Source organism: Prionailurus bengalensis, chromosome C1 (assembly GCF_016509475.1).
Source record: "Prionailurus bengalensis isolate Pbe53 chromosome C1, Fcat_Pben_1.1_paternal_pri, whole genome shotgun sequence".
Taxonomy (NCBI): domain Eukaryota; kingdom Metazoa; phylum Chordata; class Mammalia; order Carnivora; family Felidae; genus Prionailurus; species Prionailurus bengalensis.
This window is the reverse complement of record NC_057345.1, coordinates 186830387-186845661: the sequence shown is the minus strand read 5'-3', so window position 1 is coordinate 186845661 and position 15275 is coordinate 186830387. Positions and strand designations below refer to the sequence as shown.

Sequence of the window (15275 nt, the reverse complement as noted above, 5' to 3'; positions counted from 1 at the left end):
CAGAGGGGGCGATGGGGGCGTGGCCCTAGGAAAGACGTTTGTGATTGGTGGGTTCTGCTTTGCCCGGGAAGTTCGAACGGAAGTCTGGGAAAGAGTTGGGAGCGCAAAGGAAGAGGGAATGTAGTAAGGACTCTGAAAGAAGGGCAGCAGTTGTAGCGTACTCGCAGCAGCAGGAGTGGCTCGAAGGTCGTTGTCCAGTAACTGGGTAGAATTTTGAGTATGCTATACTCCCGTTTCAGTAGGCTCACCTTGCAGGTGAGGTGTTGTTTGTTTGTTTGTTTGTTTTGTAGTTCTTTGAATGTTAAATGAAGGGAATCTCCCTTTTCTCACCAGCTCGTTTTCTTTGTAGATAAACTAAGATTTCTAGGTTGATGAGAATTTGTGGTTAGATACGAAATCTAATGCACCTTTGACTGGTACTGGGGAACAGGGCACATGAGTTGGAACAGGAAAAATGGGGCAAGGCATTAGCTGTTACACAATTGTTGTCCCTGGGGTTTGCAGCCAACAAGATTTGCTGTTTTAGGGTTTTCAAAAACCAGTTCGGACAGTAGGAAAATGATAGGTGTCCAACAACCATCTGTGTCCAGTTGTGTAAGAGGAAGATTTGGCCAAATGTATGCTAAAGGCAGGGAGGGGAAGGGGAAGGGTCCAGTATTCTAAACTTCAGGTGCCTGTGAGGCAAGGCACTGTAAAGAGCCCTATAGAAGACAATATTAGTGATGATTGTAAAAATTACAGCCAACATTTACTGGGGCGTTACTGTAGGTCAGGAGTTGATACAATAAAGGGAATTCTCAACTTTCAGTGTTTGTGTCCTGCTCACGGGCTCTCAGGGAAGCCATACATTTACCAGAGTCAGCAAAATCTCAAAGCATGGGCTCTGTTTCTGCCTTGAGTACACATTGTACATCTGCTTTGTTTACAAACAACCTAAAAAAGAGCATTTCAATCATAAAGAGTTTAAAAAAAACAAAACAAAAACCTCCCTGGTTCCCATAAGATTAAGGTCATACAGCCCTGCATGTACCAAAAGCTTAAGATTAGGTAATTTTCTGAAATGTCTTTTACCTAATGATTTGTAACTTTTTATGTAGACCCTACACAAAATATTCCTTCCCTGGAGGACTCTCTATGATGATTGTTTATCCTGGGAAGCCGTCCTAACTTGGGATGAAATAAAACTTTCTTTCTTTTAGAAATTCTAAAAGATTGCTCATTTTGACAAACTAAGAACTTCATATTATTAACTGTTCTGAGTCTGTATATGATTGTGTTTATACATACTGTTTTCTCCACATTTCAAATATTAACAAATAGTCTTGAAGTAAGAACACAAATGAATAAATGATAAAATATAATTTTCTTATATATACTATAGTGACTTCATTGAAGTGTACTATGCTAACCTACTTCGGTTCAAATTATTGGGTTCTATCTGACATCATAATAGTGTAACCAATCAAGAATTAATTATTGTTATTAAGTAGGTCTGTTTTTTTTTTTTTACAGAGTACTGGTTAAAAAGAAACTGAGGCCAATTATATAATTATGAATATAGAATCGTGTTTAGGAAACCAGCCTTCACTCTATTTTGTGAATCACATACATATTGCTACTTTCTCTTGTTAGGTAAAGGATTACTGAAGTGTAATCCAGTAACCCAAACACGTACATGTACTCCAAATGCAGTTTTTGATTTATGTAGTCTTGTCTTTAGGTTGACCTTTTAACTGAAATGGTCACTACTGAAGAGGATGGAGACGGTGCCTGGTGGGTGGCTCAGTTGGTTAAGCATCTGATTCTTGATTTCAGCTGAGGTCATGATCTCACAGTCATGAGATTTAGCCCTGAGTTGGGCTCTGCGCAGCATGGAACCTGCTTAAGATTCTCTCTCTCTCTCTCTCTCTCTCTCTCTCTCTCTCTCTCTCTCTTTCTCTCTGCCCTTTCCCTTAAAAAAACCAAGAGGGTGAGGAGTTCTTGTGCTCTAGAAAGATTAATTGTAGTAAACATTAAATACTATAAGTTGTCCCAGTTGTTCTAAGATAATTGAGGTCTTTAAGAAATACAAATAAAGATTTAAAGGGTCAAGTAAAGAAACAGACTGAAATAAGCACAAGGTGTTTTTTTTCCCCCACAGTTAAGGATTTACATAACCCTACAGGAGCCACTTCCAGAGAAAATAACAGCTTTTAATTCATTAGTTGAGGTATGTATGTCATTTATGTTAAATCATTGACATTATAATTCCTTTTCATTGGTCCTATTGATGTTACCGTAATATCTCTTTTCTTTCCCTATCTCCTCTTCCTTTTTCCAGGAAGACCCAATTTTGTAAATCTCTACTTAGCTAACAGCAGTAGGCACAGACTGCCCACCACTTTCCCCCTTTATTCTCTCTTGGAGATGGGCTTTTCTTCCCTGAAAGAGGTCTTGCATATACAAAGTTAGTGTAACCAGTTGTTTGGATTTCCCCTTTGTTTTTATCAGATAGCAGTCTCCACAGGAATTTTAACATGTTTATAGGGCCCAAAAGGCCACAGCTTATCTCTGGACTCTAGACATTGCTCAGGGGATCCTGTGGGGCTTTCAGAACTTTTGTTATACTATTCAATATAATAAATAGAAAAAGTTGCAGAATTGGAAGGAATCTGAGAGAGCGTAATTAATATATATTAAAAAGGATAGCATTAAAATGTCATAAATTCCAATATCTACAGAGGCTAAGCCTGTATCATAAATAGTAAAATTGGCCATGTGTAATACAATAGGGAATGGTAAAGACCGCAGCAAACTAGAAGAAAATAATCATATTTGAAGGAGGCAGTCACTATTCACTGCCAGCCAGTAGTAAAATGAAGGCACCATTTTACCAAACTCCAATTTTTCTTTTTTTTTCAAACTCAAATTTTTCAAGAGAAATCAGATACATAGATTTTTATGTGTCATTTCCTAATTTATAAATCTTGCAAACTAATTAAATTTGTATTTAAAATGTTTTATCAAATTAAATGCACACATAGACCAAATTTGGCCTATGGGACACAAATGTGCAGTTTCTCTACTAAAAGGTAAAATGAATGGATACAGGAAAGCAGAGAATGGGGGAAAAAAGAAGACCTCAAATATGGGTTCCTATGGGAGACTGAATGTGAAAGAAATGGAAAAAGGTTTCTAAAATTTTTTTTTAATGGAACTTGAATCAGATCGCATTTGATATTCTTTGAGAGATTCCAATAATGTTTTAAATCTTTTCAGTTTTTCTCGATTTTGGGCAGGTGTTTAGCGTGCTTTCATATGCCTCTGTACCAAAATTGGACACTGAAAGGAACGGGCTTCAGATGAGGTATGCAACTCTAGCATATAGTTTTGCCCCCAAATGCCTAACAAAACTAAGTTAGAGAATAAAGGCATCTGGGGATTTGGAAGCTTACTTTTTGGCTAGTCTCACTAGCTAAGTGACACTCTTTACACTGGTCTTGTAGCATATGGTTTAAATATATACTTCAGCAAAATCCATTGCTTCAGCAAAATATAATCACTATGTGTCAAGACCTTATGGATTATTTTTAACACTCAGTGAATGCTAAAATGCAATGATTTAACTAATTGTACTTGCATACATTATACTTAATCCACTATTAAAAAGTTAGGAAATACCAACTAAAAACTTAATAAATTTTCAACAAAATACTAGCAAGCCAAATTTAGCAACATACAAAAAGAATTACGCACAAAGTAGGATTTATCCCAGAAATGCAAGGTTGGTTTCACATTTGAAAATTAATTAACATTATACACCATACCAATAGAAGAAAAAACAAACGTGACATGATTATCGTAATGGACTCAGAAAAGGCATTTGATAAAAATCCAACACCCTTTCATGACTGAAAAAAAATTTTTTTTCAACAAACTATGAAATAGAAGGGACTTTTTTCAACCTAATAAAGGATATCTATGAAAAGTTCAGAGCTAACATCATTCTTAATGGTGAAAGACTGATGGCTCCCTAAGAACCAGACACAAGATAAAGATGTCTACTCTTTCCACTTCCAATCAACACTGTACTGGAGGTTCTAGCCAGGGCAGTTAGGCAAGAAAAGGAAATAAAAACCATCAGATTGGAAAGGAAGAAGTAAAACCATGCAGATGACATGATCTCGTATACAGAAAATTCTAAGGAATCCACTGAAAACTATTAGGAATAATAAAAAAGTTCAGCAAAGATGTAGGATGCAAGATCAATATACAACTATCAATCATATTTCTGTACACTAGCATTGAACAATACAAAAGTGAAATTAAGAAAATTTCATTTACAATATCATCAAAAAGAATAAATAGGCATAAGTTTAATGAAAGAGATGAATTTATATACTGAAAGCTACAAAACGTTGTTGAAGGAAATTAAAGACTTAAATAAATGGAAAGACATCTCATGTTTGTGGATCAGAAAATATTAAGATGACAATTCTCTTGAAGTTGATTTACAGATTCAGTGTAATCCCTATCAAAATCTGAGCTGCCTTCTTTGTATAAATGTACATGCTGATCCTAAAATGCAGATGAAAATGCAAGGGACACAAAATAGCCAAAATAGTCTTGAAACAAGATGCTCAAAGTTGGAAGGCTCCTAATTCTCCCATTTCAAAACTTACTACAAAGGTACGATAATCAAAACAATGTTGTACTGGCATAAGGATAGATATATGGACCAATGGAGTAGAATTGAGAATTCAGAAATAAACTTTAAGTTTATGGTGAATTGATTTTCAATATGGGTGCCAAGAAAATTCAATGGCAAAAGAAGTCTTTTCAACAGGTGGTGCTAGGGAAACTGAATAGCCATATGCAAAAGAATGAAGCTGTTACCCCTTTCTTATACCATACATAAAGACTAACTCAAAATGGATCATAGACCTAAATGTATGCACTGAGACTATAAAACTCTGAGGAAAAAAAAAAATAGTAAATAATGACCTTGCATTAACTAAAGCCTTTTTAGACATGACATCAAAAGCACAAGAGTCAAAAGAAAAACATAGTTAAGTTGGACTTCATCTAAATAAAAAACTTACAGTGGCTCAAAGAACACCAGTAAAAAGTGAAAAAACAACCCACAGAATGTGAGAAAATATTTGAAAATCACATACTTGATAAGGAACTTGTATCTAAAATATATAAAAATACTTACCAATTAACAATAAAAAGAACCCAATTTTTAAAATGAGCAAAGGATTTGATATTTCAGAGAAGATCTATAAATAGACAAAAAAAGACATGAAAAATACTCAAGTCACCACTAGGGAAATGCAGATCAAAAGCACAAGAGATCCCACTTTATACCCACCAGGATGGCTATAATAAAAAAATATAGATAATAACTAGTCTTGGTCGTGATGTGGACAAGTTGGGGAACTGTCAGGCATTGGTAGAAATGCCTGTTGGTAGAAATGGGGAAGCTGCTGAGGAAACAGTTTAACAGTTTTCAAAATGTTAAATGTAGATTTGCCCTGTGGCCCAGAAATTTCACTCCTAGATCTATACTCAATAAAAATGAAAACATATCCAGGTAGCAACTTGTTTGTAAATGTTCATAGTAGCATTACTCAAAACAGCCAAAAAGTGGAAACAATAAAATGTCCATTAACTGATGAATGAATAAATAACATGTGATATAGCCATATAATGAAATATTATTCAGTAATAAAAAAGAGTGAAGTGCTGATACATGCTATAACATCAATTAACCTTGAAAATATCATGCTAAGTGGCAAATACTAGTTACAAAAGACCAAATATTGTATGAGTCCATTTATATGAGGTGTCTGGAAATAGCACAGAAGTAGATTAGTAGTTGCATAGAGCTGGGGAGGAGGGAGACTAGTTAAAAACTACTCACTAAGTGCAGCCCACACTCAAGGGAAGAATTAGGCTCTACTTGAAGGGAAGAATGTCAAAACTTATGGATATATCTTAAAACAACCACACCCAGATTCTACTCTAGTGTATTAGAATTCAGAGATCTTTGAACTTAAGCACAAGGGAAATAAAATAAGAAGGGAAGCAGACTTGGCTAAGCCATTATCTATAAAACAAACATAAGATGACTCTGAAAGGTAGAAAAAAGAAAGCAGACAGGCCAGGGACCTTGAGACTCAAAGAATAATAAGATGGTAAATACACTGGGTTTTCTTTTTGCCTTGTATACTATAGAATTAAAGAATCCAGCAACTCAGAAACTCCATTAGGCACAGACAACAAAAGTTTCAAGGAAAGGCTGCTGTCTGTAGGGACAGCAGGAGGGAAGGGGAAGCCTTGCAAGATAGCAAACTTTTAGAAAATCAATGCTCTACTCCAGCAAAATGTCACAGGAAACACTGCACCACCCAAGAGGCAAAGGCTGAATGGAGAGCCTAGACTTCTACCCTCATGTTGAACGAGGTATCTTGACACCCTTGCTAGGGTGGTGCCAGAGAGGCTCAAGTAGAGAGCCTGGACTTTTATCTCCATCTCCAGTACAGGCTTCTCCTTCCACCACATTGTCAGTGGATACGATATGGAAATTCAGGACTTTTGCCATTGCCCAGCAATAATGAGGCAACCCCTACCACAGTGTCGTTATAGACTGTGTGGAGAACTGGAATATCTCTCTATACCCAGTAGTAATGAGAAGCTCTTCCCTCCCATCCACTGTCAAAGCAAGCCATGCAAGGAATCTGGATTTCTATCACTACTTGGCAGTAGCAAGCTAATAGCCCTTCTCCCCTGCTGGAATGGTATCAAAGTTTAAAACCAAAGGTTTAAATAAGATAGAATCATATAATATGAAAAATTCCAGGTTTTGTTTGAAAACCACTTGTCATACCAAGAATGAGTTAAATCTCAAACTGAATGAAAAAGACGATAGATACCAACAGTGAAGTGTCAGAGGTATTATAATTCTCTGGTGAAGAATTTAAAGCAGCAATGATAAAAATGTTTCACCAAACAATTGCAAACACACTTGAAACAAAATTGAAAAAGAGAAAGTCTCAACAATGCAATAGAAGACATAAAAAAGAACCTACATAGGCACCTGAGTGACTCAGTTGGTTAAGTATCCAACTCTTGGTTTCAGCTCAGGTCGTGATCTCACAGTTTCATGAGTTCGAGCCCCACATCAGGCTCTGCGCTGACAGCACAGAGCCTGCTTGGGATTGTTTCTCTGCCCCTCCCCCACTCATGCTGTCTCTGTCTCTCTCAAAATAAACACATAAAAACTTAAAAAAAAAAAAAAAAGAACCTACATAAGAACCATTGTGGATGGGCTCAAAAGCAGTGTAGGAAATAGAGGAAAGAATCAGTGAACCTGAGGTAGAGTAATAGAAATTACCTAACCTGAATAACAAAGAGAAAATAGACTGAACGAAATTAAAAATAAACAGCTGTAGAGGGTAGTGAGACTATCACAAAAGGTCTAATATTCATGTCATTAGAGTTTGGGAGGAGAAGAGGAAGAGAGTAGGGTTGAAAAAGCACTTAAAGAAATAATGGCTAAAAATTTCCCAAATTTAGCGAGACATAACCTACAGATTCAAGAATCTGAATGAACCTCAAGCAGGATAAAGCAAAAGAAATCTATGCCACTGTACATTGTAGTTTAACTTGTGGAAACTGAAGACAAAGGAAAAATCTTGAAGGCATCCAGGAAAAGCTGACACCTGATAAAGGAAATTTTCAACTTTTAACGTTTGTGGGCTCTGCTCTGCTACTGGGCTTCCAGGGAAGCTATACTTTAATGCTAGCCAAGGACAAAGTGACTTGACAAAACTTCAAAGCATGGGCTCTATTTCTTCCCCAAGAACATATTGTACATCTGCGTTGTTAAAATAACCAAAAAGGAGCATTCTGAACAAAAGATAAGGAAAAGGAAGAAACTTCCCTGATTCCCATAGGAGTTAAGTCATATAGCCCTACGTCTATTAGCAACTTAAGATAAGGTCTGCAACTTTCTGAAATGTTCTTTGTCTAATAATTTGTAACTTTTTATGTAAAAAAATGTATATAACCCTACACCAAATATTCATCTGTGGAGCACTCTCTTTGTGAAGTTTGTGTAACCCCCTCAGCTGTCCTAACTTGGACTTGAATAAAACCTTCTTTCCTTTAGAGATTTAGAGGTTTGTTCATTTTACTTCAACACACCTTACCTATAGGAAAAAAAAAATTTGAAATGACAGGAAATTTCTTATCAGACACATGGAGGTCAGAAGGAAATAACGTGCTTCAAGTGCTGAAAGAAAAGAACTGTCAACTCAGAATCCTATACCTGGTGAAAATATCATTCAGGAATGAAGACACATGAATCTACAATTTGAAAATAAGTTCAGTTTTTTTTTTTTTTTAATTTTTTTTTTTCAACGTTTATTTATTTTTGGGACAGAGAGAGACAGAGCATGAACGGGGGAGGGGCAGAGAGAGAGGGAGACACAGAATCGGAAACAGGCTCCAGGCTCCGAGTCATCAGCCCAGAGCCCGACGCGGGGCTCGAACTCACGGACCGCGAGATCGTGACCTGGCTGAAGTCGGACGCTTAACCGACTGCGCCACCCAGGCGCCCCTAAGTTCAGTTTTTAAAACTTTCATTAGACTCATTTTTCATCTTCTTGTTGTAGGCAACAGTTTTGCCAGTTGTTTGCTATCATGTAACATAGGGCATCATTTTTCAAGCCTTCAATATAATTTCCTAGTTGACTTAGTATCCTAGACTCCTTACACTGTCACCAGCCTCAGATATCAATCTATGTCTTTCTTGGTGGAGGCAGTGGGGAATACCATTATTCCTGACATATGAAGAAAGCAGGTTTTCAAAAAACCTGCTTACTTATCAGAAAACAAAAAAACAGAAATCAAATTCTCAGTTTTAGGGAGGCAGGTGGGGGGATGGGCTAAATGGGTAATGGGCATTAAGGAGAGCATTTGTGGTGAGCACTGGGTGTTATATGTAAGTGATGAATCCCTGAATTCTACTCCTGAAACCAGTACTACATTATATGTTAACTAACTTGAATTTAAATAAAATCCTGGGAAAAAAAAAATCTCAGTTCTAGTCCCTAAAGCCCTGGGCTGTCTTTGTTTCTGGGAATCACCTCAGTAACATTTTTTTTTTAAAGCTCAACCTTTTCATTTATATTCAATTACATGAATTTTACATATACTGCTTAGAAAAAATTTAAATTTATAACTTTATTTTTAGAACAGTTTCGGGTTTACAGAGAAATTGAATAGAAAGTACAAAGAGTTCCCATATTTCCCCTATCTCCCCACCTTAGTTTCCCTGTATTAACATCTTCTATTAGTGTGGTAACTTTGTTACCATTGATGAGCCAATAGTGTTACATAATTATTAACTAAAGTTTATAGTTTGTTTACATTAAGGCTCACTTTTTGTGTTTTACATTTTATGGATTTTGTCAACTGTATAATGCCATGTACTGACCATTACAGTATCATACTGAACAAATTCCTTGCCCTAAACGTCTCCTGTGCTCCAACATATTCATCCCCTCATCACTCCCCACCCCAAACCCCTGGCAATCTCTGATCTTTTTACTGTCTCAAGTTTTGCCCTTTTCAGAACATCATATAGTTGAAATACTATAGTATGTGGGCTTTTCAGACTGACCTCTTTCACTTAGCAATATGCTCTTGAGTTTCCTTCATGTCTTTTCATGGTATAGTAGCTCATTTCTTTTCACTGCTGAATAATGTTCCATTGTATGGACGTACCACAGTTTGTTTATCCATTCACCTATTGAAGGACATCTTGGTTGCTTCCACATTTTGGCAATAATAAATAAAGCTACTATAAACACTTGTGTGCTGTTTTTATGTGTGTGTATGAACATAAGTTTTCAAGTCATTTAGGTAAATACCAAGAAGTGTGATTGCTGGATCATATGGTAAGAGTATGTTCAGTTTGGTAAGAAACTGCCAAACTGTCTTCCAAAGTGGCTGCACCATTCTGTATCCCCACCAGCAGTGAATGAGAGTTCTTGTTCCATGTCCTAACCAGCATTTGTTGTCAGTGTTTTGGCTTTCAGCCATTCTAATAGATGTGTAGTGGTATCTCATTTTATTTTACACTTTTCTGCTGACGTGTAATGTTGACTATGTTTTCATAAGTTTATTTGTCATCTCTATATGTTTTCTGCTGAGATGTCTGCTTAAATCTCTTGTCCTTTTTAAATTGGACTGTTTGTTGTCTTATTGCTAAGTTTTAAGAGTTCTCAATAGATTTCAGATATCAATCCTTTACCAGATATGTGCTTTGCAAAGATTTTCTCCCAGACTGTGGATTGTCATTCCATTCTCTTCAGTTTTTTTCACAAAGCTCTATATTTTTTTAATATTCATAAAGTCCCACTTACCAATTTTTTCTTTCATGGATTGTGTTTTGGGTGTTGTATCTAAAAAGTCATCACCAAGCCCAAGGTCACCTAGATTTTCTTGTATGTTATCTTTAGGGGTTTTTTAGTTTTGCATTTTACATTATTTTTAATTTTATTTATTTATTTTGAGAGAGAGTTGGGGAGGGGCAGAGAGAGAGGGAGAGAGAGAATCCCAAGCAGCTCTGCACTGTCAGCATGGAACCCAACATGGGACTTGATGCCACAAACTGTTAGATCATGACCTGAGCCAAAAATCAAGAGTCAGACACTTAACTGACTCAGCCATCTAGGTGTCCCAGGTCTACGATACATTTTGAGTTAATTTTTGTGTAGGGTGTAAAATTATGTCTAGATTTTTTTTTTTTTTTTTTTTTTTTTTTTTGCATATGGATGTGCACTTGTTCTAGCACCATTTGTTAAAAAGACTCTTTGGTCCATTGTATTGCCTTCGCTCCTTTGTCAAAGATCATTTGATTATCTATGTGTGGTTCTATTTCTGAGCTCTCTATTCTGTTCCATTGATCTTGTCAGTAGCCTTTTAATAATTTCCCTTATTTGCTTATGCTGATTTGAGTTGAATTTTTATCAGTTGCAGCTGAAATATCACTGATTAATTCAAGCACTTAGTACATGCCAAGTACTGTGCTAATCTCTTTACATAAATTTAATCACAACAGTCTTTTGAAATAAATGAGGAAATTTGGGGTTTGTGAATTTAAATAACATGTTCAAGATCATATCGCCAATAAGTGACCCAGGTCTGTCTGCCTGTCTATATTATACCGCCTGTTAAAGATGACCTTTTAACTCCTCACTCAGACTATTATGATTGCTCTAATAGTTTTCTTCTGCTAATTACTGCCTTTAATTACACTATAGTTGCCTTCTAAATTAAATACTCCTTAGCTAGCATTTGAAGCCGAAACTACTTCTCCAGCTTTTTTCCTATATTCTCTTACGTGTTCAGTGAGACTACTCTGTGATCTTGTATTATACCTTCTGCTTTACTATATCAGTATGTGACCTAACATATTCCTTATACTTGCTGCATCTCCAAACATCACAATTCCTCTTGTCAGAATCCATCTCAAATGCCATCTTCTCCCTTGACCCTTCTTAATTTTGTACCCCCACCTCACCTCAAAATTGGAACTAGGAGCTCTCTCCTTAAAGTCATCACAGCTTTTTATTTAAACTTCACTTGTGGCATATTTTATGCCTTATGTTTTAGTTATATGAATTTGACTCACTCTTACTACCAGACAGCCACCACCTTTGCAGCTTGTATATTGTGTAGAGCCTGGCATGTATTTTTTAAAAATTTGATTGAGTATATATCTATACCAAAAACTTCACTGAATGCTGGGATGGCCAAGATAAAAGACGTAGCCAGCACTTTAAAAACAAACACACAAACAAAAGCCCTACTAGTCTAGTAGGAGAAGTCAGACCAGAATACAGTTGTTTTTCTGTGAATTACATTCTAATATGAAAGTAAACCTCCAGTACTGTAGGATGGAGCAGAGTATGGAGTACTTAATGTAGTGTGAGTCTGGGAAAGAGAAGACTTATCAGAGGTCAACAAATAGGAGGTAGGCTGCTGAATGGACAGAATATTCAAAAGCAGAGAGGCCTAGGAGAGCATCACATTTGGAGTGCAAGTAGTTCAGATTAGCTATACTGAAATGTTTGAGTTAAAGAATGTCTAAGGATGAAACCATACAAGTAGGGAACAGCTACATCTTAAATTTCTGAGTCTTGCAAAGGAATTTGCATGGCATCTCCTGAGGGACATGAAAGTCATTGTAAGGTTTTAAGCAAGGAATTTCATGACCTTACTCATACTTAGATGGATCACTCCAACAGATATGTGCATAAAAGATTAGAATTAGCTGAAACTAATGTCAGGAAGGAAGAGCAGGTAGCAGAATGCTACAGTAGTCTAGATAAAATAGGATCTGAATAGGCCAAGGTGAAGAGAGAACTTATTTGCGAGATATTTAGGAGATAGAATTTATAAGACTTGGTGATGGGGTAAAGGAATTCTTTAAGATCTCATATTCTGTACACCTGGGGATTCATTTAAACAGTGTCTTTCTCATGCCAACTTAAAGAAGTACTGCTTCCGGGGCACCTTGGTGGCTCAGTCGGTTAAGCATCTGACTTCGGCTCAGGTCATGATCTGGTAGTTTGTGAGTTTGAGCCCCGTGTTGGGGTCTGTGCTAATAGCTCTGAGCCTGCTTCAGATTCTGTGTCACTACCCCTCCCCCACTTTCTCTCTCTCTCTCTCTCTCTCTCTCTCTCTCTCTCTCTCTCTCAAAAACAAATAAACATTAAAAAAACTAAAAGAAGAAGAAGAAGTACTGCTTCCTCTTCCACTGTATAAATTACTGGGATCCATCTCCTTTCTTATCACCAAGAACCACTTTGCCAAGACAGTTTCTGCTACCAAAGGGACTCTCCAAGAAGGTTCTGCCTTATCAGAGCCTCTGGTGCTACCAGAAGGTAAAGGAGCCTCTGCTCACACTGCCACACTTGGGAGAAATATACTTCTAAAATTAAAATTAGAATTCATTTTGTCTTAGGAATAATATTAAAAGATAGGTACTCAGGTACATCACATGTTAAATGGCCCCTTTATGGTCTATTCCAGGAACATATAACTGTTTATGGCACTTCAATGACAATTGCTAAACAACCTTCTTTTTAAAAAACCTTGAAAATTAAGTTGAAGGCATCTGGGGTGCCGGGTGGCTCAGTCAGTTGAGCATCTGACTTTGGCTCAGGTCGTGATCCCAGGGTTCGTGAGCTCAAGCCCCACATCGGGCTTGCTGCTGTCAGCCTGTCAGCACAGAGCCCTCTTTGGATCCTCTGTCCTCCTCTCTGTCTGCCCCTCCCCTGCTCAATGCTCTCTCTCTCTCAGAAAATAAATAAAACATTAAAAAAAAAATAAGTTGAAGGCTCCTTATAGATACTGGTGTACCTAGGAGTAGGGAACATTTCACCTCAGCAAGAAGGAATGTTTTATTGGTGACATTCTTTGGAATTGCTGTCACATGATAATATTAATGATAAGAAAGTCGACCTATTTTTAGTCTGCTTGATTATTATCTTTAAATTTTCTTGCAGCCAATGCAGCCCTTGTTGCCTGCTCTTAAAGCTGCTGCTTCTAGTCTTCCTTCCACCTCACTACTTGGTCCAGTGCTGCTTATATGTGAATTAGAAGTTGGGAAATGGAAATTCAAGGTACGTTGTAAGACAAAAATTCTGAAGGAAAAAAGCCTAAACATGAATCTGTGTTCTCCATTTTACCCACAAAATGATCTGCGGCTACTAACAACTTCTCTGAGCATCAATGTTCCCATCATTAAAACAGGGTCAAAACATCTATTTTGTTGAAGATTAAATAGTGTCATCTATTTAAAGCACTTGGCTCTTAGCATACACTCTCAAAATACTAATTCTTTCCTGTAGAAAACATTTTCATATTCTCTGGGTGCCCAGGTTGTTTTAAATATTTACTTGTTATGCTTAGGGAATTCCTAGTCTTAATGTAAGTGCTGCTTCCCCAAGGTAAGCTCTGAAAATGAAATTTCCAGACTGTCGCAGCTAGAGCGCAGACATATGACCTGGGCTTCAACATCCAGCACACCTGCATAAGACTTTGACTGGAAGTTAGTAGCTTGAGGAAGGAAAGATTCTGCTTGGAAACCAATTTGCTGGCAAAGGCATCAGACATTTGGGAGTGTGAGTGTTCGCAAGGTTAAATTCCTAGTGCAGAAGTGGCCCTAGTGGGCAGTAGAAATGGCAGCAGTTGCTTTTAGTGTTTGTTGGAATAGTTAGTAGTGGCTGTGACCTCACTGGGCCAGTTCCATGGAGCAGTTGTGGGCATTGTTGTTGGGAGCTCAGCTCCACACTGTCCCTCAAGCCTCCCAGCCATTCTCTAAATCCTTCTCCTCTTAAACTTCTTTTCTGCTCTGTCAGCCAGAATTAGCTTATGTTTCTTACAACTGGGAGCCCTGACTAATCTATGTGTCTTCACTGGTATTTCCACCTGTAAGTAACAGGCCAAGAAGAATGTCAAGATAGAGCAGTGATGATGTAATGTATAGCCACCTTAAACAAAAGTACATGGTTCTAGAAAGCAAATCGTAGAAAAGTGTAATGAGCTATAATTGAGTGGAGATTGAAGAATAGCTTTTGAGGAAATTATAATATTAGAATACTTCTACCAAGTTTTTCTTTCTCTGTTATGTTGGAAATAGTTAAGAGACCTAGATTTTCATGCTCCCCCAAAGAAATTATTTCAGAACCAGTTTATTAAACAAACAAACAAACAAACAAACCCATTTAATCCCTGGATGTCGATTCTGCAGAGCAGTCCCAAGTGAGTTTATCAATTCGAGTCAAAGCCAGAATCAAAATAAATCAGGCATTATATGGCATATTAAATTTCTGGAGCTCAACTCAGTTCCCTTAATCTCTTAGCAGCAGTAACAGAGTGGCAGCTCTCACTCATTGCAGTGGGGAAATAACAAAGCAAGAGTAAAATTGCTGTTGCAAAATGAAGCACATCACCACATTTCCATCTAATGCATTATAGTTCATGAATCTCCCAGGAGCCAGAAAAACACAGTGAAGTCTTTAAAAGTGAATCCAGATGTCAGCCATCACCATAGCAGTGCTTTAATTATCAAAAAAACAAAGAAATAACTCCTTAGGTACATTCTAAGCAGGTGTTCCTTCACAAAAAAACAGAATAGCTGAAGAAACAGCTGTGGTATTATATCTGCTTCAGACTAAAGAAGAAAACTACAACCTAAATAACAGACTACCCAG

The 15275-nt window shown here is 37.1% G+C and overlaps 1 long non-coding RNA gene across 1 annotated transcript; it reads left to right on the top strand.

The window, feature by feature from the left end:
• Nucleotides 1-3: 3 nt before the first annotated feature.
• Nucleotides 4-3346, top strand: LOC122481623. The gene is made up of 2 exons (XR_006296901.1): nucleotides 4-255; nucleotides 2141-3346. It is a non-coding gene; the product is annotated as an uncharacterized LOC122481623 (long non-coding RNA).
• The last annotated feature ends 11929 nt before the right edge of the window (nucleotides 3347-15275 follow it).